Below are 23,937 nucleotides of genomic sequence, written 5' to 3'. Positions count from 1 at the left end.
TATTTCTGTAGGGTATTAATTCGCCAAATTGTGAGAAATTGCTGCTCATGTAGGCTCTGAAGCAGTAATCTGGCTTGAATGCATTAGAGCACTTTATTTCTGATTATATTCATATAGCAAGGTATGTTTCAGCCAGCCTACTTGGGGTAGGCACTATACAGGGAAAATGAGCTATGGTGGAATAAGACTTGAAAACTCACTCTAAAACAGAATTTTTTGCTTTATTTCACCATGAACTGTCTTTGCTTTAAACAAGAACAATGATGACGACAGCAACAACAACAATGGTACAGTGAATACCCAAAGATCTGAGGCTTGGTGGGATGGGAGGGGCTGATATCTCTTAGTTCCCAAGCTTGTTATATTTGGATACAGGTCACTATATTTTTTCTAATTACAAAAGCTTTGTTGGGATAGTCCTCTGGCTTTTGGTCTTTCATTCTGCATCAAGTATTTGCCCTATATCTTATGAATAAATTTAATTGTATCTATGAAGATAATAATAAAAACTCACCTCCCATATTCTATTGTCCCAAACACAATGCCTTGCTAATACATATGCCACTTATTTAAGAATCACCAGGGTCTCCCACTTATTAAGCTCTTACCAGCCCTAGAAGTTGCCTTATACTCTGTCTTTCTGTTTGCAACAACTCTTTCAAGGTGGAAAATATTATCTCTGATTTAGCACTATGGGGGCTATGGCCTTGGGATGTTAAATAATTAGATAAATCATTAATTAATGTTCCCACCTAGAGGTGAAACTCAACAACCAGAAAGCAGTTTATGCATGTTGGATCCCTGTTGGAATTTACAATGTGAAGAAGTGTCCTGAATTTACTTGAATTTTTATTGTGACTCATGCACACGTAGATTTTGTATGCATTATCTAATTTAAGCCCCCTACTACTGTGACTGTTTTCACAGGCTGGGAATTGAGGCTGAGGGAAGGAATGCCACTGATAACCTTGTCACGTGGTGAGCGAACCTTGAGGCCAGCCCTGCACATCTGGTAGGCTAGCATGCCTGCACTGAACAGCTTTCCAGGATGGTCCTGTGCTATGCCTTGAGCATCTGTTTCTAACCAATGTGTGCCATGAATCCTGATGTCCAGCCATCATTTAGAAGCAGAGAAGGAAATGGAAGAATGTTTACCCCAAACATCAAAACTCTACCACTAAGATGACATTTTAAAACCTCCTGTCGATCTTTCAGCAACACCAGGGAAGTTTTTTTAGCCTTTCAATGTGTTTTTGTGCCCATACTGCTTCCTGATAGATGTTCTCGATCTTAGAAAAAGAGTCTTGTTCTAATAAATTCCATGTGAGAAATCAATTACACAGGCAGCTGGCCATGTCCATTCCCAACTTTCGTAGCTCTTAGAAAAAATAGGTATGTCTATCCTTGTTGATGTCAACTGGAAGGGGTATCTGGGCTACAACATATACCTGACTTATAGTCAGGGGGTCTCCAGATTCCTGAAGAATGTAACAAAACCCTAGAGGACCGCAAGCTTGGGGAGGGAACTGGCAGTGAATGCTCAGGCTTTACAAAGGAGCTCCCAAAGTAGGCCTTTGGAAGAGAGAATAATGAGCTGTGTAGACTAGTTCCTTCATGCTGAGCGCAACACACATCTTTAAACATAAGATTGTCAAGGAAGCAGATACTCGGAAACCCTTTCATCTTAATTAAAGTTATGTGGGCTACGGAATACTTCTCCTTTATATTAAGCTCTTATTCCTGTGGAGAAATTTCTATTTGTTTTTATCTAATTTGAGCTTCAAGGTTAATCTCGGTTTAAGACTCTCACTCACTGGGAGAGACGGTCCATCCGGTTCACCCTGATCCCATGTATATGCATACATCCATCCAGCCCCGCTGGGCTCCAAAGCCTCTCGCTGGCTGTGCATTCTTTACACTGCTCCTTCCCTAGAAAGAATGGGCTGTGGATCTGGGAAGGATATATGGGATAGGGAGGATTTGGAGAAAGGTCACAAAGCTTTCTATTTTAGGGAGCCACATGCCGCAATCCTTAAATGTGGAGTCTCTGATAAAAACTTGGTCTCTGATGTAGAGCGTGAGATTTACACAGTGGCAGAAGCAAGGGGAAGAAGGAGACAGGGCAGACAAAGAAGAAGGAGGCAATTGTTTCAGAAAAGGCTTTTTACAGATTTTCAAAGTCGTCATAGAGGGGATTGTGTGGTGTGTTAGAGTCCCTCATTTATTCGGTGAATGTATGTTTGATTGGATTAGGCTAATGATGGAAGTGACTTGTGCTCTGGATTTCAAAGAAAAAGTGAGGGGCCTGGGGCTCTGGCTCAGTTGGTAGAGTACTTGCCTAGCATGCACAAAGCCCTAGGTCCAATCCCCAGTGCTGCATAAATTGAGTGTGAGGATGCATGTCTATAATCTTAGCAGAGAGGTAGGTAGGTGGATTAGGTATCCAAGTCCATCCTTGTGTGCACAGGGATCTAGAGGCCAGTGTGGGCCATATACAATCCTATCTCAAAAGTAAAAGGAATAATAATAATGATGATGATGATGATAATAATAATAATTAATAATAATAATGAAAAGCAAAGCAAAGAGCAAATTGAGAAACCATAAACAAATCACAGAAGATCTAATAGGGGCTTCTCATTTTTTGCTTGAATGTAGGATGCTTTAAGTGTTTCTATGTCCTCAGAGCTTCAGAGATAATGAAAACACTGAGTCAAAAGTCAATGTGTGTTTCAACACTGAGACTAGACAGATGATAGGCATCATTACTCACTGTAGTTCTGTTTCTACTTGTGGCTAGATACAACCTTAAGCCTTGTGACAGTGACCTTCAGTTATTTAAGCCAAGCCATCAATGCTAGCAGAAGCCATGAAATGGGTGTGTCATTCTGTCCTACAAGCTTAAAATTTCGAAACTATAGCTAAAAGTTTATATAATATATACAATTCAACTTTCTGCGGAAGCCAAATTTCTCTCCTCACCATTTGATTCAAAGCCTCTGCCAACTGGTATAGAATCCTATTTGCAATTAATTCTGCTAGGAAACTTATTTGGATGGGCTTTTCTTTATATGTGACTTTTCTTGCAGCTTTCAGTATTGTTTCTTTGTTCTGGATTTAGTGTTTTAACTATGCTATACCAAGGGATGTTTCTTCTTTGGTCCTGTCTCTTTTGGTGTTCTGTGTGCTTCATGTATTTGCATGGGTACGACTTTCCTTAGTTTGTGGGGAGGGAAAAGTTCTTCTTCAATTTTGTTAAAGATCTGATCTGTGACATTGACCTGAGAGTTTTCTCCTGTCTATTTTGGTACTTTGAAGGTTTGGTCTTTTCATGATGTTTCACAGTTCCTATAGGAGCTCCCTTCCTGTCCCTGCTCTATATGTGTGAGTCTCTCTCTCTCTCTCTCTCTCTCTCTCTCTCTCTCTCTCTCTCTCTCTCTCTCTGTGTGTGTGGTGTGTGTGTGTGTGTGTGTGTGTGTGGTGTGTCATGTCTTAAACTGTTCACATTCTTTGCTGCATGGTCAAATTCCTCTATTTCACCCTTAACCCCTGATAGTTCGACCTATTTATTCGTTGTTAGACTTTCTTCTGAGTTTTCTAGTTGAGTTACTAGTTTTTTCAAATCTTGATTTCCATTTCATTCAGCTTAATGTTTATGTCCCCTTGACCATCACTCAGGCATTTAGTGTATTCTTAAACATAAACACATATGAATAGAAGAGTAACCTCCTTTGAGTAAATGCATACCCACACATACACACAACACTTTCAGAACCATTTTCACTCTACTCAGTGTACTTAGGGATATTTCTAAATCAGCACATGGGAAGCTACTTACTTTATTAAAAAATATTTAAATACTGGCCTAGTGTCTTGTCATAGAAGTGATTAATTCTTTAGTTGGTTCCATTAATGGCTACCTAGTAATTTCATTAAAACCCTTTGAACACAGCGCCTTAGTTCTTTTTCTCATGGCCATGAAAAATCCCCAAGAGAATCAACTTGAAGTCGGCAGGGTTCCCTTTGGCTCATTGTTTCAGGTATATAGTCTATAATGGCAGAGAAGGAATGGTACCTGCAGCACCCACATCTTTAATGGCAGCATTGTGGGGTGGAAGTTCAAGTCCTAGAGGATCAGGAAACAGAGAATGGAATTGGAAACTGGCGGGGTGGGGGGGTGGCATCCACGTTGCCTAAAGCTGTTATCTAGACAGCATGTCTAGTCTATTCTATAGCCGCCCCAAATAACCATCGACCAATCACTCAACATGAGACCCTGTACCTCTACTTGATAACATATACATGTACAGAGTACAACATGTTTCAAAAACAGCAATTCTTTAAGCAGTGTTCAGATGAAGAAACAGACACTCATGATTCTAGAACATTTCTGTGTTTGCTACATTTCTAATTGTTCCGAGTAAATAAATAACAAGATGCAAATTAACTAAGGAAGGATTTATTCTTGCTTGCATGTCAAGAACTTTCTTTTCTCCATGCCTAGAAAAGTCTAGTGCTGCAGAATTAGGAAGCTGGTTACCTTGCTTCCACAGTCAGGAAGCAAGACTATTTCCAGTGACCCATTTCCTCTAGCAATGCCCTGCCTCAAGGAGCTTCTCTAGTGAGGGATCAGGAGTTCAGACACCTACATCAGATAGAGGGCTAATATCCAATATATACAAAGAACTCAAGAAGTTAGACCCCAGAAAACCAATTAACCCTATTAAAAAGTGGGGTACAGAGTTAAACAAAGAATTTTCACCTGAAGAACTTCGGATGGCTGAGAAGCATCTTAAAAAATGCTCAACTTCATTAGTCATTAGGGAAATGCAAATCAAAACAACCCTGAGATTTCATCTTACACCAGTCAGAATGGCTAAGACTAAAAATTCAGGAGATAGCAGGTGTTGGCAAGGATGTGGAGAAAGAGAAACACTCTTCCACTGCTGGTGGGGTTGCAAATTGGTGCAACCACTTTGGAAATCAGTCTGGCGGTTCCTCAGAAAACTGGGCATGTCACTTCTGAAAGATCCTGCTATACCACTCCTTGGCATATACCCAGAGGATTCCCCAGCATGTAATAAGGATATATGCTCCACTATGTTCATAGCAGCCCTATTTATAATAGCCAGAAGCTGGAAAAAACCTAGGTATGCCTCAACAGAAGAATGGATGCAAAAAATGTGGTATATCTACACAATGGAGTACTATTCAGCCATTAGAAACAATGAATTCTCAGGAAGTGACATGCCCAGTTTTCTGAGGAACCGCCAGACTGATTTCCAAAGTGGTTGCACCATCTTGCAATCCCACCAGCAGTGGAGGAGTGTTCCTCTTTATCCACATCCTCGCCAACACCTGCTGTCTCCTGAATTTTTGACCTTAGCCATTCTGACTGGTGTGAGGTGAAATCTCAGGATTGTTTTGATTTGCATTTCCCTAATAATTAATGATGTTGAACATTTCTTAAGGTGTTTCTCAGCTCTCCGAAGTTCTTCATGTGAAAATTCTTTGTTTAGCTCCGTACCCCACTTTTTAATGGGGTTATTTGGATCTCTGGGTTCTATTTTCTTGAGTTCTTTGTATATATTAGATATTAGCCCTCTGTCGGATTTAGGGTTGGAGAAGATTCTTTCCCAGTCTGTTGGTTGATGTTTTGTCCTTTTGACAGTGTCCTTTGCCTTACAGAAACTTTGCAGTTTTATGAGGTCCCATTTGTCAATTCTTGATCTTAGAGCATAAGCTATTGGTGTTCTATTCAGGAACTTTTCCCCTGTGCCTATGTCCTCCAGGGTCTTCCCCAGTTTTTTTTTTCAATTAGTTTCAGTGTGTCAGGTTTTATGTGGAGGTCCTTGATCCATTTGGAGTTAAGCTTGGTACAAGGAGATAAGAATGGATCGATTTGCATTCTTCTGCATGCTGACCTCCAATTGAACCAGCACCATTTGTTGAAAAGACTATCTTTTTTCCACTGGATGCTTTCAGCCCCTTTGTCGAAGACCAAGTGACCATAGGTGTGTTGGTTCATTTCTGGGTCTTCAATCCTATTCCATTGATCCGCTTGCCTGATATTGTACCAATACCATACAGTTTTTATCACTATTGCTCTTGATCACTAACTAAGAAAATGCCCCACAGTTGGAGGCACTTCCCCAAATGAAGCTCCTTTCTCTGTGATAACTCCAGTCTGTGTCAAGCTGACACACAAAAACAGCCAGTACACTGACAATATAGATTAAGTTTATAACCTGTGGTAAGGTTTAAAATGATTTGATGCAAGGTAATTTGCTCTTAAGGATTCATTACTATGTTAGATCTACTCCAGACATTGGCAAAGAGTACAAATAATCAGAAGAAAGCCTTCCCACCCATCTCCTGCCTCTTTAGCAAACAGCTTCATTATTGAGCCCTTCTTATCTTTCAAGGACATTTAAGACAATGCCTACCACTGCCCACTCTATTTGGGTCAATATTTTGCAGCTAATCAACATTGTCTTCTTCAAATTGGGAAAATTAGGTTATATAAAATTATTTTCACTGAACCTAGCAAAGTATCTGAAATGCTAACACAGAAGAGAGATGGTACAAATTGGTTTCACTTTAGCAGCAGGACCCTGGGGGAAAACCTTAAGAAACAACTCAAACACCAGCATATCTTCAACTGAAGCCAAAAAGGGGGGGGGGGGAAGCAACTGCTGTATGAGCAAGACGGGAAATACGAAGAGACGTGTTGTGTAATATGCAAATAAACAGAGCTCTCAGTAAGAACACATACCAAAAGCCATAGGAGACATGCTGTGTATCATGGGATTGTGGGTATTGTTACCACTAGATGCTGCATACCTGGTTATTCTATTTAGCATCTTCCAGAGTGACAAATAATAGGAATTTATTTAGGAATGGTTAGTAATTCTCCACTGTAGCACAGGCAAACTCAGCAAGTAATAAGACACTGCTCTACCCAGTGTCCCCTCTGTAATTTTCACTATGTTGAGTCTGTATATCCGTAGACCCATGTCTGTAGGCTTCCATGAAATTCCTAGAAGCAACTCATGCTTCTCTTTAAATCCTTCCATCCCATCTTATAATTTTTAGTTTCCCCATTTTTGACTCAGTCTATCCCAGCCAAGAGTTGATTGAATTGGTGTTGCAATACCTCATGAAGGAATTATAAGAATTTCATGATTAAACTGCAGAAAACATGAGAACTGGTTGCTCTGATTTCCCTGAAGGCCTTCCTAGCTTATTAGTTAATGTGAAAAAACCAGAATGTATGGTCTCTAGACAACAGTAATTTTATTGTATTGTATCTGTTTGATTCCCGGAAATATTTAAAATGACTTACAAATACCTAGTTTACAGCAAGAAGGAGTAAGTTATAAGTAAGTGAAAAAGATTATGGAAAGGATCATGTGTAGCAACATTAAGTGAAATGAAGAAGATTTGAGACACAATTGTTTGTCATTAAATCCTTTGCACATTAAGGAAGAGTCATTTAACTCTAAAGTTCTTGGAAATGAATGTTGGTAGGGGAAGATGGGGGATAAAAATCACACAACTGGAATTCTTTGTAAAATTAAAAATAAACCAGCTTGTTGGTAGAGGAACTAGTTCTAATATTAAGACAAGAAATGAAAGTCTCCAGATATCCCCATAAAGATGAAACTTGTTTTAGAAAGCACCAGGTTAACACAGCAGGGGTAATGAAAGATTTTTTCCATATTATCCTTGACATAGTTAATGGCTTATCTAAGCAAGCACATGGGATTGGAGAGCTGTTGTTCATTGGATTGAGAAAGGTTGACTTATTCCTTATCATTAATGAGTGGGGCATGGGAGCTGAGTGGATTGTTCAGTGGGTAAGATGTTTATTATATAAACATAAGGATCCTAACTCTGGTCCCACAAACCAGAGTTTAACCAGAGCTAAAGCTGTGGGGGTGGTAGTGAGCATCTTCTGTACCTGTAACACCATTGCTCTTACAATGACATGGAAAGTTAAAGGAAGAGAAGTTCTGAGAGCTCATAGGCAAGGTACCCAAGGATATGGCAGGAAATAGCAAAAGATACCCTGTCTCAAATAAGGTGAATAAGATGGAGGTTAAGGACAGATGACCAAGGTTGGTATCTGCCCTTGTACGTACATGCTGGGGCATACACACACACACACACACACACACACACACACACACCACAGTGGGGGCTTCACCAAAGTGAGGCACACAAGACAGATAACTTAGCTTCTAGTCAGTTATAGCTAGAGGACTTGATACACCTGCAGTAACGACTAAAGTTCTTCTCATGATTTTAGCATTATAAGAATATACTTACTGAGCACTATGTTGTACAGACTGATGATAGTCATCCAAATCCACCTTGCATTAAGAGCCAGAGAATCCTAACACAGTCCTCAGACAATACCTGCTGTCACTTAGGAGATTCTCTGGCATGTCTCCTAAACAAACTAGTTGAACAACTACACCTTGCACAGGGGACATAAATACCATGACCCCTGACACCATATATTACATCAGTCAAATGACCAATGAGCAGCAATACAAATCATTAGCTCTCTGCAGAGTCTTTTATGTGGAAGAAGCAATGGGACACAGTCACAGACCTGGAGGAACATTCCTGAACAGAATAAAACAGAATTTAGATCTGCTCTCCTTTCTGCAGTCTCTCCTTTATGTTTGATCATAAATGCGTACTGTGAAGGGATGCCTCAGACCTCCAAGCCAAACAATGTTTGGGACTCATTAGTGATTTACAAATGATATTTTTCCCTGGTGACATATCTTTTGATATGATTTTCTAATAATAACATCTACCAATATTAAAATAAGAATATCCCCACATGTTGTGAACAACCCCAACCACGTTTCCTCATGAAAATTCAATTTGAGCATACCAACTGATATTGTATGCATATATTTATCTACCATCATTATAAATCTCCTAAGGGTCTCTATAAAATGATAGTTTTGCCTCTTTTCAGTAATTCTACCTAATGCCCCAAAGCAAGAAACTAATTACACACTGCCTTTTCGCTAACTTTGATCTTTCAAATACCAGGCTATGGAGGATCTATAGGTAATCAGTAATTACAATTCACTAAATCAGTTGAAATTATCCATAAACCTTTTTATTCAAATTGTATTAACCGTTTCTGCAGTAACATTGTCTACACTTCTCTTTCCTACAGAACTTTGGCTGGATAAGGTTTCATACTAAAATCTGATTACAGTCACTAATGTTTATAACAAATGCCTCATTATAACACCAGAAGCGCCAATGAAGAGGGACATGCAAAAAAGAATTTTTTCTTAAAATGTGCTTAAAGAAAGGCCAACGATAAATTAGGGGGTGTTGAAGGAAATGATTGAAATTTTTCATGAGAATGTTTTTAGTCCGCAAGGGGAAAAAATGACTTCACTTGTGTTTTCCCATTGAGCTAGGATGGCATTTCCTGAAAGAAAAAATCTAAGACAATCGTTCCTTTCAGTTCAGCACAGGATGGTCTACAGGAGGAAAAAAAAAAAGGCTGGATTTAACTTGGGACAACACCAGTCCCTTCATGCCAGGTTAACCCTTCATGTTTACTCCCTAAGAATCCCTTTTTGTTATTTCTGTTTGGTGGGTACAGCTTAGTTTAATTTCACAGTCAATATGTGGACAATTCTAAGTTCCCATCTTAGCAACCTGTAGTGTGTCATAGGTTCCTATTGTTGGTGGCTGTCTCTGGGGCCTCTGAAAACTTTTATCTTTTGGTGGGCATATTCAAAATGATAGGCTAAATGAGGTTTAACAAGTGGGTGTCTTTTCACTTCTCGTGGGACATTTAACCAGGTCTGAGAATGCTTTCCATTGTGACAATTCAGATGGTTGCTTCTGAAATCTAGTCGGTGAAATTCAGGCTGTTGCTAAATTATCTTAAACTGCATGGGACAACCTCTTAGAACAAAGACATAGCTGGCCTAACATGTCAGCAGTGCTTGCCCAAGGCAACATACAACAGTGAGTACCAACTAACCACTGCTTTGAAAAACCTTATGAAGACACCTGAACCCTGTCAATAGGAAAATTGGTCAGGTATTTCCTCCTTAAAATTGACCCTGAATGCTATAAGCAGGAAACAACCACCTTGTTCGGAAAACAGACCTCTCCCTTTGCCATGTTTGTGGGTCTTATTTATCCAGAGCCACCACAATCCCAGCCACTGTGTCCACACAAAAGCTGAGTAAACACACCATGTTTTGACTTGTCATCATTAATCCTGACATGTGAATGTAGGGATACGGCATACGGGAGGCTGTTTTATCAGAAGCCATGGCCTTTAGAAATTTCTAAGCAGTCAGGTGGTTTCACTGGACACCACTCTTGACCTGATTTTGCATTTCATTCTCAGAGACACCTTGCTTTCTGATATCTATAATTATTTCTCTGATGAACATTTGTATGGTCTCAGGGCCAAAAGGAGTGAGCCAGAGCTTAAAGAAAGAACAAAAGTCTCAAAGAATGTGGGCTGAGCATTAGCACGCTGCCATGCGTGGAACCAATGGCAAGATCTCATTTGACAGTCTGGGGTAGACTTGGGGGCTCACTTAGCTCTTTTTTTTTCTTTTTTGGAGACAGGGTTTCTCTGTGTAGCCCTGGCTGTCCTGGAACTCACTCTGTAGACCAGGCTGGCCTCGAACTCAGAAATTTGCCTGCCTCTGCCTCTCGAGTGCTGGGACTAAACTTACTTAGTCCTCACTTAGCTCTCACTTAGCTCTTGAAACTACATATTTTTGGAATATTTTGGTCCAAAGGATGACTTTATTCTTCATCAACTCTAACTTGACAATAGCATTTAAAAGACATCTGTGAGCCCTAAAAGCAGACTCTGGGCTTTGTGAAACCAAGTTACTAACATGGTGCAGATACAGCTCCCCTAATTTCCAAGACTTCCTTCTGCCTTTGACCAGACAAGCCCTGTGGCAACCCCTTTTAGTTAGTTTGAGGGTTGTGTTCTACCAACCTGGGCCATCAAGGAAGGAGAACAAAGATGCTAGCTAATTTACTTCTTGGGTGATCCTAGAAAGCCAGACTTGGGAGATAACAAAACTTTGTCCTAAACCTATTTCAACTATTTATAAATGGGCAGATATTCTTTAGCTGTGTGTGTTTTCTAATACTTTTCATAATACAATCCAATTTTGAGACTTACTATGTAACTGGACTAACCGCGCTATAGGCCAGGCTAATTTCAATCTTGTCTTTCTGCCTTACCCTCTGGAGAGCTGGAATTATAGGTATGCCATTCTTGCCCAAATCTAAGAACTTTTAACTTGGTATTTTCTTTCTCTTTCTCTTGTGTGTGTGTGTGTGTGTCTGTGACATGTATGTGCATATGCATATGATGTGTATTGCAGTATTTTGTTATACTGTCTAACTAATGTATGTTTATCTATTTCTCTATCTATCTATCTATCTATCCACCCATCCATCCATCCATCCATCCATCCATTATCCATCTATACCGCCCCTCCCCCTGCTCACTATGTAGCCCAGGCTTGCCTAGTACTCACTGTATATATCGTGGCGACCCAAATTCAGAGCAATCTGACTGCCTTTCCCCACTGAATGCTGGGGTTGAAGGAATATGACACCATATCTGGCCCCAATTTATTCTGAATATAAGAGATTGGAGGTTGCTGATTTGGCTAGACTGGCTGGCCAGTGATCCTCTAGGATCTGTCTTTCTACTCCACCCGTGCTGGAGATATAGGCACACACCATCACTCCCGGGTACATGGGTACGGGGGATCTGGACTCAGGTCCTTATGTTTGTACAGCATCATTTCCCCTAAGGAATCATCTCCCCAGTCCTTAAGTTGGTATTCTCTTTGGTGCTTTTGGGTAAATGGCACAGAAATTCAGCAATATTTTTTTTCTTGTAACCTCCTAAGAAGTTAATGAGCCTACATACAACCCAGTTTACAATTACTATGCAATTAATCACTTCTCGGCCTTTTGGCTAAGATCAAGTGTAGGTGCAGTTACTGTGCAATTATTACTTGAGTTTGAGGATTAAGTGTTTGGAGAAATTAGGTTGCAGAACCCGTTTGTTCCTGTTCCCACCCATCACTGTGGTCCCTGATAAGTAGGTGCTAGGGCTTGCACCATTTAAAATCCTTAAGCAGAATTTACATTCTTTCAGTAAAAGCTCTTACTGCCTAGTCTACATCTTCATGCTGGGACAACTGGAGTAGCAGAGTTTGAATCCGCATGGCAGTGACATAGGGGAAGAGCACAGTTTACACATTCGGATCTATTTTTCTTACTCATGGGTCAAGAACACCTTGCGATGGTATTGGGAATGGTGAACAGGATAGTCACTTTTATATAAAGAGAGGACAGCATTTTATACTCACATTTATCATAGCTCATGAAATTAATTCGATCCTACTGGCCCCATAGATTTGATTCTTGCTTTTCCTGCTGGTAATGTGCTGGTATTCATCCTGTCATTGGAAACTCAGCTTAACTCTGACTCCTGTACCCAAGGCCAGTCTTTCTGTGTGGTTCCAACACCCTCAGTTTATATCTCTGTGTATAACTCTCACACTGCCTTGTATATTCAGTACATTTATAAAGGTATGGCTTATAATACATTATGAAACCCATCAATTCATTATATATAGTTTTAAATAAAATTTTTAAAAATAAATTCACTAAACTGGGCCATGAGGACCACAGCCCAGTTTACCAATAGTTCATCACTCCACAGAGAACACTCACACCATTAGCAGTTGCTCGCACCATCCGGCACCCCCAGGCCCACTTTACAGCAGGATCTTTGAGTTTCTGTTGATGCCACCCCGTTCTGCATTCCCTTCCGTGGGGCTGCTCTCCAGGAGACTGTGAACTCACTGAAGGCACGCACCTTTGTAAAGCTATTTCTTCTTTGCAATCCAGCATGGCCGTGAGCACAAAGGTAGCAAATCATAGCAGTCACTGCTTATCAAAGCTTCCACGGACTTGACTGCCCTGCAATCAAGGGTGTTACAAATTGTCTTGAATTTTAATTCCTGAACCAAACAGACAAACAAGCAAGTCCACTTGACTTCCTTCTCTCTCTGTCTCTCTCTGTCTCTCTCTGTCTCTCTCTCTCTCTCTCTCTCTCTCTCTTTCTCTCTTTCTCTCTCTTCAGACAAGTTTATGGCCTCTGAGAAGCTGTATGACCTACTCGGGGCCATATTAAGATCTTATGCCAAGGTTGTATGAAGCCAAAGGTGATTGAGGAAGAAATAAAGAATGAAACTAGTTCTGAATCTAGAATAGTTGCTATTGCTGTGGTAATGACAGAGATTGTGGTTAGCTTTTTCCAGGTAGCCATGACCCGGCAATGACCTGGCTGCCTTGGAGGGTAGTGGCTAGGGTGGTCCTTCCAGGCACACATCCCTCCCATCTCCAGGATGGCGGGGAACATACAATCTCTGTGCCGCTCTGCATGTCTCTAGCTGAGCCAGGTCCTCGGAGAGCCATTTGTCCCAAATCTTATTCCCGGTTCGGCATTAGGATGTCATTCATCCCTCCCTGGTATCAATGAAAGTAAACACCCCTGTGCTTTGCTGTTTTGTTTCCAGCTGCCTGTCACATCTATGAAGTCATTGGGAGGAACAAAATTCAAATAGGAGAAAGTCCATAAATGGAGAACCCTTTTGTTGTCCCTGCCCCCTGGCGTAAACTCTCCCTTTCTCCCCAGAGTAGGAGTAAGTTAATTGTATTTGAATGAACAATTCTAATAAGGCAGTGACCTTTAATGTGAACTGGTGTTTTTAATTTTGATTCTCTGTCAGTCACTCCAGCATGAACCACCTCAGGATGTTAGCAGTGGAGCGACCACTGTGTACACACAGGAGCAAAACAAACACATCGGCTGGGTACTGCTGGCAGGTAAACACGGAGGACAGATCTACAAAGAGATGTGGGGCAGAGTCCTCACAAAGGATCTGGGAAAATGGCGGAAATGAGAACAGCAGGTACGGAGCAACCCAAGCAGAAGGGTTTCTTCTTATGAAGAAGATAATAACTCTCTGTTCACTGTGTATCGTGTGGACTAGACGGGAAATCCAAAGAGAGAATGATGGGGCATGAAAGCAAACAGAAGGGAAAACCAGGTGACAACGGAACACAAAGACAGTCATTGTGACCAGTGCGAATGTGGGGGATTATAGCTATCCAGTTTTTCTTCTGCTTGTGGAAAGAGATAGAAATACTAGAGTATATTTAAAATGTATAGAACTATGAAAATAGGTTAGAAAAATGCCAAAATCATGTGGCGAGAGAGTGATGGCTTAGAACTATTAAGAGCACTTGATGCTCTTTCAAAGGACCCGAGTTGGGTTCCCAGCACCCACATGGTAGCTGAGAACTGTGTGTGAATTCAGTTTAGGAAATCCAATGTCCTTTATTTACTCTCATGGGCACCAAGAATTCGTGAGATGGACATGCATGCATATAGGAAAAACATTCACACACATAAAGTTAAAAAATAACATAATGAATAATATAATGAATATAAGAGAACAAAATAGAAATTTGATGGGTACATAATTGTCAAAGATATTAGGAATTTGTGGATTTTTAAAACTGGAATTATGCATATTGCTTTGCTACTTGTTCAAGGTTCTTGGAACAGAGTCTGAAGGAAAGGCTATCCAGAGACAGCCCCATCTAGAGATCCATCCCAAACACCAAACATCCATCTGCAGACACCAAACCTGCACACTATTGCTGATGCTAAGAAGCACTTGCTGACAGGAGCCTGATATGGCTGCTCCCTGAGAGGTTCTACTAGCACCTGATCAATACAGATGCAGATACATATAGCCAACCATCGGACTGAGCCCAGGGACTCCAATGGAGGAGTTATGGGAAGGACTGTTGGAGCTAAAGGGGATTGCAACTCCATAAGAAGAACAATATCAACCAACTGGACCACCCAGAACTCCCAGGGATTAAACCACCAACCAAAGCGTATACATGGAGGGAGCCAGGACTCTAGATACATATGTAGCAGAGAATGGCCTTATCTGACATCAGGGAAGGAGGCTTGGTGCCCCAATGTAGGTGGATGCTAGAGGGGTAAGGGGGGAGTGGGTGAATGGGTGGAGGTGTACTCTCATAGAAGCAAAGGGTAGGGGGGAGAGAGGGGATTGGATGGGGGAGTTGGTGGAGGGATAACCAGGAAGGGGGGATATCATTTTGAAATGTAAACAAATAAAATGATTAATAATAAAAAAAAAAGTTAAAGAAAGAGCTCATTCCTCCACTTTTCACACCGAACCGGCCTGACAGGATAGCACACCCTGGATGTTCTATTCAGTGTGTGGTAGCATTTCCGCAGAATGCAATGTTGTATTTACTTTAGGTGTTTTGTTTGTTTGTTGCTTTGACAAGACCTCTTGTAGTCTAAGCTTGCTTGCTTCTAACTAGTCATGCAGCCAAGGATGAGCTTGAATCCCTTCTGCCCCATCCTTCCAAGGGCTAGCTAGGATTCTAGAATCACTTGGTGTCATCACCCAGGTTTTATGTGCTGCTAGGACTTAGACCCAGGGCTTCAGCATGGTAAACAAGCATTCTCCCAATTGAGCCATTTTTCCAGCCTCATTTTTCCATATTCTTTTCTCCCTTCACAACTTTTTTTTTAAAGGAATTGTTTTATTGTTTGAGACTTCTATGTGTGTGTATAATGTGCTTGGATCAAACTTCCCCCATCCCTTCTCCTCCAGGCCCGCCTTGATTCTCCTTTCTGTGACTGTCTCCTTCCAATCTATGTTCTCTCTTTTAAAATCCACTGAATACACTCAATGCTGCCTATATGTATATGGATGTGGGAGTACCTACCAGAGCTTGGGTAGCCTTTCCAGAGCCTATAAGAAAACAGATTCCCTTCCCTAGCAGCTATCAATTGTCAATAGCTCCTTACTTAAGGCAAGGACTCCATGAACCCCTCCCCCATGTACTCTGGAATTTTGGCTGGCCTAAGTTGGTTATGTCTTGAATATAGTCACTGTGCGCTCATGTGTGCAACAGCTCTGTCATGTCAATAGTCTCCAGACATCCACTTCCTCAAGCCTTTACAATATTTCTGCCCACTTCCACAATAATCCCCAAGCCTTGTGGGGAAGGGATACCTTCACAACTTAGTCATATTTACAATGAGAAATATCGATGGTATATTTGTTCACAGGAATATTTTCTTTGGATGCTGTTGCCATGGAAGAGGTCTCCATATCAGCAGATTATATTGACATTAGTGGCATCATAAAAACATTTCATTTCAGTGCACTGAACTTTTCTAGTATACTTTGAAACAATGGGTACCACCAATTTACACACACACACACACACACACACACACACACACACACACTGTGCAAAGGGATGCTTACTGTTTATTTAGTCATCACACAATTGAGGTCCTATTGTGAAGATAGTGCACTACACACATTTATAAAAACAGAGATGGGATACAATGCAGAATGACCATGGCAGGGTGGAGTGGGTCTGGGCCATGGGACTACAGGTCTGCTTTCTGTCTGTCTGTCTGTCTGTCTGCCACTACAGAAGTTAAGGCCAAAGAGGAGGTTGGGTTCATGGCCTCAGGCAGAGGCTCTCAGCCTTGCTGCATCTCTTCTCTTGGAATTCACTGCACATTCTGTGATTTATGACATATTTCTGATTGATTTTAATGTAGCTTTTGATAAACTGGCCAGCTTAATGATGCAACTCTACAAAGCATTTTGAAAACAGAATACTGCTACCTTCTGAAACTTGCACAGAGTGGTCATGGCTAAGCCTTGAGTGTCATGTCCCAGTCTTGATCACCTATTCTCAGCATCTATCCAAAGTCCAGAAATGGCTAGCCCATGGGTACTAAGTAATTAATGCTACAAATAAGTGCACTTTTTTGGATTGGTTTAGAGACAGCGTCATTACAAGCACAAATATCAGCACCTATCAACAAACTAAATTGTGCTTATTATAATTTCTCTGAGATTGATGTGGTGGCATGACCCTTTAAGCCCAGCATTTTGGAGACAGAGGCAGGAGAATGGTGAAGTGCAAGTCAGTCTGGGTTACTTTAGGGAGTGGTAGACCAGTATGCTTTCTGTGGTGTGAAAACTACAACAAAAAACCCTCCAAACTTTTATTATACAAATTGACTCTTTCATCAGGTGTAACTCCCTGCACACATGATTTAGGCATTTATTTTGGCTTAGAATGAATGACTAAATCCACTGGAAACAAAAATTTTTTAGGACTTACATTTACCTTGACCCTTTGTTCTGATCTGTTCATCTGAAGAAGAGAAAGTTTCACCCAGACCACTTGTCTGTCCATTTAAACTAGTGGTTCTCAACCTATGGGCTGTAGCCCCTTTGGGGGGATCAAACAATTCTTTCACAGGGTCACCTAAGACCATAGAAAAATACAGTTATTTATATTACATAACAGTAGCAAAATTAAAGTTATGAAAAAGCAACAAAAATAATTATATGGTTGGATGGTATCACAGTATTATGGTTGGAAGAACTGTATTAAAGGGTCACAGTATTAGGGAGATTGAAACCAACTGGTTGAAACACATCTGAAACTCATCCTACTTAGGAGAAATCAAATCAAAGAGCATTTCCCTGTATGTAGATAGAAGTCTGGTGGGTTTGGTAGTCAATAGAGGTGCCTCATTTGGATTTCCAAACTCTGGTACCACGCTGTATGTGGAACATATATTTGATGTGAATTTTTTTAAAATGAGGATGGAAAATATTAATTCCATAAGTGATACTATCCAAGTATGACACACCTCATATTTAAGACTTATGAAAACAAAATAAAGCAAAAAACACGTGGTACCTGCAGAATACAGTCAATATTATCCCTGTTGGCAACCATGATTGGAATACGACTTTAATGTTGCATTTTATTCCAACTGTATTCTTCAGTGTTAATCCAAGATCATCTACTATATATGGCTTGGCTAAAGCAATATTTTGTTAGATTCTAATAGGATGTTAATACCCTCATGAGCCAAGCTGGCTCCATTCAGTGTTCATCTTAATTAGCTAACATTAGCCATCATTAGGGTTTTATACGGTATGATGCACATTACTTCATAACCTCTACCCTGGTCACATGGAGGTAGACCATCATCCATGTTCTCAATCAATTGATTACTCTGGGCTTCCTGAACACCTAGGTTTTATTTTAAAAGTTCAGGTCAATGTTAAGTGTTATGTCATAGCTGCAAAATGTTTTAAGAATCAATGTTAATTAACACTGTTAATTAAATGTTCACCATGTGAATGAGAACATCTTTCACTCATTTGCCTAATAAGTTACAGTTATGTAATCTTCCATTTATTTTTTGGTATAAGGAAATGGTGTTTCCACTAGTGAGAAGAACATGAATAAAGAATCTGCATGTGGAAAAGTACTTTCTTTCTTTTTTCCCCAAAGGATTTACCTCTGAAGTTTTTGCTGAGTGATGTAGGGAGGAGAACAGAAAACTCAAAAATGTATATTTTGACTAAGTGGGATAGTTGGAAGATACTTTGACAAAGCAAATCCCAGCTGGCCAAAAGATGCGAACCATATATATACTTGGCTTCAGTGTTTTGAGTTAATGAAAATAAGGTTTTATGGAATCATATCTTAATAGCTTTAGAGTTTTAAAAGGCAGCTAGGGAACCATCAACCAATAAAGTCCTTGGAGTGGCTGATCATCCCTAAGGTGTGGCCTGCTTCATACCTGTTCTATTAGTAATAAGCATTGTCATCAAGAGGGAAGCATGTCAGAAAACCAGGTTGTCTGTGACTTTTGCCAACTGGCTTGTTCTGAATGCTAAGGTATCCAATGCAGTCTTTGAACAATGATACTACTAATAACAGGTGTTGCTAAATGACAAATGTGTCTGCCATGTGTCAAATCTCATGGAAATATATGGAAAGGCATGGTGTGGATGCAATTCACTCTCATTCCACTGGCTGTCAGGTTATATAGTAGACATAGTATACAAAAAAACATCTCTCCAGGCAGAGCCTTTTGGAACTTGGGTTCACTTTAAGGCTACACTTTTAGGATATGAGATGCAAAGCTGAGCCCTAGAGATACTGAAGGATGCAGCCTAACTATAGCCATAGAAGGCATGACCAAAAAAAAAATCTCTCTCCATATTTGTCACCATTTACTCCTGTACTCTGCATCTCTCCCAGCCCCCGTCTCTTCTGTGTGTACATGTGTATGATGTTGTGCATGCATGTTTGTATATGGGTACACCAGTGTGTTAGTTGGGCATTACAATTACAGTGCATGCATAGAGGTCAGAGGTCAGAGTCTCTCTTGCTGGTTGACACTGCATATGCATGGTAGCATGCCTGTGGACTTCCGTGGAGTCCCCTGTTTCCACCTTCCATCTTGTTGTAGGAATACTGGGATTACATATGTGAATAACTGTACAGGCTTTTGGGAGGTTCTGAGGACTCGAACTCCAGTTCTCACCCTTGTGTGTCAAGCACTTTACCCACGAGTCATCCCCCTAGCCGGAGGCTTGCTTTTGCCTGCTTGTTTGAATGGCAGGACAAGTCTCTGTTTAAACTTATGAATTGTTCTTGAGAGGATTTCTATGATTGAGATACCAATCACACAGTCAGAAAAGGAGTATGAGACATTCCTCCCAGTATAAAACCTTTAAAACGATTTTCATACCGAAAACACAGACTTTCCAAACTACTTGTATCTGACATTGGGTCAGTTGTTTGTTGTGCCAAAAGCCTTATTTGGGCCGACTATTTTCTGTTGCTGGTCACTTAGTCCTGTCACTTTGGGCCAGTGGTGAGGCAAGGCTTCTTGACAGGTAACATGAGACCAAGAAAGTTACTCATGGAAGTCTTGGAACAAAAAGAAAGAATAAAGACCCTGGAATAATAGCCCAGTCAGGAGCACACCCAGTGACCTACTTTCCTTTAACTAGGGTCAGCCACCTTGCAAAGCCCACGTCTTTATAACAAAGCCTCTGGGGGGGCTATTCAATATTCATACCATCTCAGAAAAGCAGCTCCAGCCTTTCAACTTTGATACCTTCCTTAATTGCATGTATCCTCTTGAAACACCTGGGTCTCCCCCCACCATCTTATTAGAAAATAAGGCATTTAAGAGAACTTTCCAGGGTGAGGAAGTATTTCAATGTTTTCCGTCTCCGAGATGCTAACATAACTTGACTTGCCAGACTACTACTTGAAATCAAGAACATGTCTCCACCGTTGGTGATTTGAAAAGCCTACTTGCTCTGAATCTGTTCCCATCCTTCTCAGGTTGATATATCGGATCTAGAACATAATAATTAGAACGTTATTTGTGGATGAAAAGTCAAACTTTCATCTTAATAGCTCAGAGTGGCTTTTGTTTCTACAGCCATTTATCTAGATGGGCAATAGGCTGTTCAGGTCAGTTAAGTAACTTGAGTGCCAAGTTGAGGAGTTTAGATCTAGGGCTTGTCCACAGGGTATTGCAGGAGAGGTTGGCAAGGTCTGGCATGTGCAGTAGCAGCTGGCAGGGATGAGCTAGGGATGAGATAGGGATTAGCACTATGATTATTAATTGAAAACACATACCCCTGACAGAAGAGAGCTCGGAGTCTTCTGTTGAGCTAGAGACCGATGAAATGATCAGGCAGCAATTTCTTTGTTCTGGAAATTAGTTGAGACCATTTAACAGACACAGGAGCCTTCCACAGCACAGGGAATGGGGATTATCAGTGGATATTTCCTTTGCTAGATGAGTAAATCAGGTTGGGATGACAATGAAACAGAAAGGGATGCATATGGATTTTAAACTTCACTCATTTAAGACACTTGTTTCATGCAGGTTTGCCAACTGGGATATGGTAATCACAGATAGCAGTGTGTGTGTGTGTGTGTGTGTGTGTGTGTCCATAAGCCACTGGTCAACCTAATAATGGCTCCAATCACTTTTGGGTTACCTACAACTCATGATTCAGCTAGGCTGGTGGGCAAGTGAGACCCAGGAAACTGTTTCCAGCTTCCCAGCCCTGGAATTAGAAGCACGTGCAGGTTATGGGGACTGGACTGAAGTCTTCAGGCATGCAAGCCAAGTATTTTATCAACTGAACCATCTGTGCAGCCCACAAAACAATTTCGGTAGTGTTTTACTTCTCACGACTGGACCTTTAGGGTGGACCCAAATTAAGCACATTTGTGAAGAGTATATTCATAACTGTCCTTTGCATATAACTTGATTTAAGAACAGGATAAGAGAAATGACTCATAACATATTTGCATTTTATTCTCTTGGTTTGTTTCCTCTCATCATCCTGTAGCCACAAGATAACGTTGGAAGACTATTTAGTACAATAAACAACGGGGTACTAACTTAGGCCAGAAACCCTTTAGATGGAATGTATCTGTTAGCCAGGAACCTTGGCCTGCCAGTATGTCAAAAGAAGAAGCAAATTTTACTTTTCAAAATTAGAGATTGGCCAACAGGACAATTGTTCATTGGGTGGGTATACTGGGATCATCCTGGATTTTCTTCCTGGTGACAGATGGAATTCTGTAGTCACTGAAGGGAGAGTTATGATGAGATATACACCTTACTTAGGGGTGAATGCTTTTTTCGTCCTGATTTACTGTCATGGACAGATGCTTTTAAAAGCAAGACTTCAAAATAGGAAATTTCCAAAAGATAGGAGAATTTGGGTGTCCACTTTATAATGCCAGTAATGACAGTGGAGAGAAAGGGTGTGGTGTAAACATCTCCAGCACCTTTGATGATTAAGAGTAAATACAGGATTTCCCTCTGCCAGTTAATTCCTATTCAAAACACCTGACTCAAAGACCTACCTTGCTGTTTGTTTAGAATTTGAAACAGGGTTTCACTGTGCAGCCTTGGCTGGCCTGGAGATCCATATGAGATCAGGCTGACCTTAAATTCACAGATATTCAGGCGCCTCTGCCTCCTGCATGCTAGGATTAAGGGTGTGCACCAATGCTCCTGGCAAGGTCCCCCCTTCTCTGGGCCAGTAAGATGCCTTAGCAGGTAAGATGCCACCAGGCCTGACTACACTACCTAGGTTTAATATCTGAATGGGAGGAGTAGGAGAGAGTCACTATCCGCAATATGTTCTCAGAGCTCCCCTCTGTGCTGTGGTATATAAGCATATGACATGCTTGAATATGTGAGTGCTTTTGGTATCAACCAAGCAAAACAGATATCTTTAGTTGTTTCACATGATTCCCTCCCACCCTCCCTCTTTCCCTGATTCTCTTCCATCCTCCTTCCCTCCTTCCCTTCCTTCCTTCTTCCCACTATAGAATCTAGGTTGGCACTCTGGAAATCAGTCTGGCGGTTCCTCCGAAAACTGGGCACCTTACTTCCAGAAGATCCTGCTATACCACTCCTGGGCATATACCCAGAAGACTCCCCACCATGTAATAAGGATACATGTTCTACTATGTTCATAGCAGCCCTATTTGTAATTGCCAGATGCTGGAAAGAACCCAGGTATCCCTCAACAGAAGAGTGGATGCAAAAAATGTGGTATATCTACACAATGGAGTACTATTCAGCCATTAGAAACAATGAATTCATGAAATTCTTAGGCAAATGGATGGAGCTAGAGAATATCATACTAAGTGAGGTAACCCAGACTCAAAAGGTGAATCATGGTATGCACTCACTAATAAGTGGATATTAACCTAGAAAACTGGAATACCCAAAACATAATCCACACATCAAATGAGGTACAAGAAGAAAGGAGGAGTGGCCCCTGGTTCTGGAAAGACTCAGTGAAACAGTATTCAGCAAAACCAGAACGGGGAAGTGGGAAGGGGTGGGTGGGAGGACAGGGGAAGAGAAGGGGGCTTGCGGGACTTTCGGGGAGTGGGGGGGCTAAAAGAGGGGAAATCATTTGAAATGTAAATAAATTATATCGAATAATAAAAAAAAAAAGATTATGAGAGCCAGAGATAGTAGGCAGCTATAAGAATAAAAAAAAAAAAAAAAAAAAAAAGAATCTAGGTTGGTCTCAGTCACTATTGTCTCTCCCTAGCCCCCCAAGTCCTGGATTATACCCATGCGCCAGCCTGCTGGCCTTTCTTGCTCCCTAATAAATTTATTATTATTATTATTATTATTATTATTATTATTTTGTTCCTAGTCAATGCAACCACAGAAAAGTATATGCTTATAATGTACCCTTTGCCTATAATGTAGAAATGTTAGCTAAAGAATTGTGATTTTTCAGTTTGATGATAACTTTTTCTTTAAAGAAATCAACCTGATCACATATTGAGATGATGAAATAGAATACCTCAAATTCCATAATCTCAGGAAGCAAGTTGTGACCTGTCTATGGTCTCAGGAAGAATTGTTATTTCTTCTTTAAAACATTTTTTTAATTATTTTTCACTGTGTGTCTCTGTGTGGATATATGCTCATGCATGAAGGTGCCCACCGAGGCCAGAGGGGTCAGATTTCCCTGGACTGGTGTTCCAGACATGAAACTCGCTTGGCATGGGTGCTGGGAACTGAAGTTGGTTCCCTGCACTGTGCTCTCAGCTGCTGAACTCTCTCCAGCCCCCTTTGCTTCTCTTAGGACTTAGTAAGTTAAATCTACAAGCCTTGGACGAACCACCTAACAAGAATTGGTTGGGCTGCACTGGTTTCCTTTCTTAATTAACAAACCCTTAATATTAAAGCATTGAACAAAATGGGTAGAAAATTGAAATCTATAAAAGCAACAACAAAATATTCCATCTGAGGGATTTCTTCCCCCTTTTGCCCTTTTCTTTTTCTTAAAAAAAAAAAGTATCTCTCACGTATATGGGTGGTTTTGCCTCTATGTCTGTACCCTGTGTATGCCTGGT

The sequence above is a fragment of the Apodemus sylvaticus genome, chromosome 2 (assembly GCF_947179515.1).
Source record: "Apodemus sylvaticus chromosome 2, mApoSyl1.1, whole genome shotgun sequence".
Taxonomy (NCBI): domain Eukaryota; kingdom Metazoa; phylum Chordata; class Mammalia; order Rodentia; family Muridae; genus Apodemus; species Apodemus sylvaticus.
Note: the sequence above shows the minus strand (reverse complement) of the source record.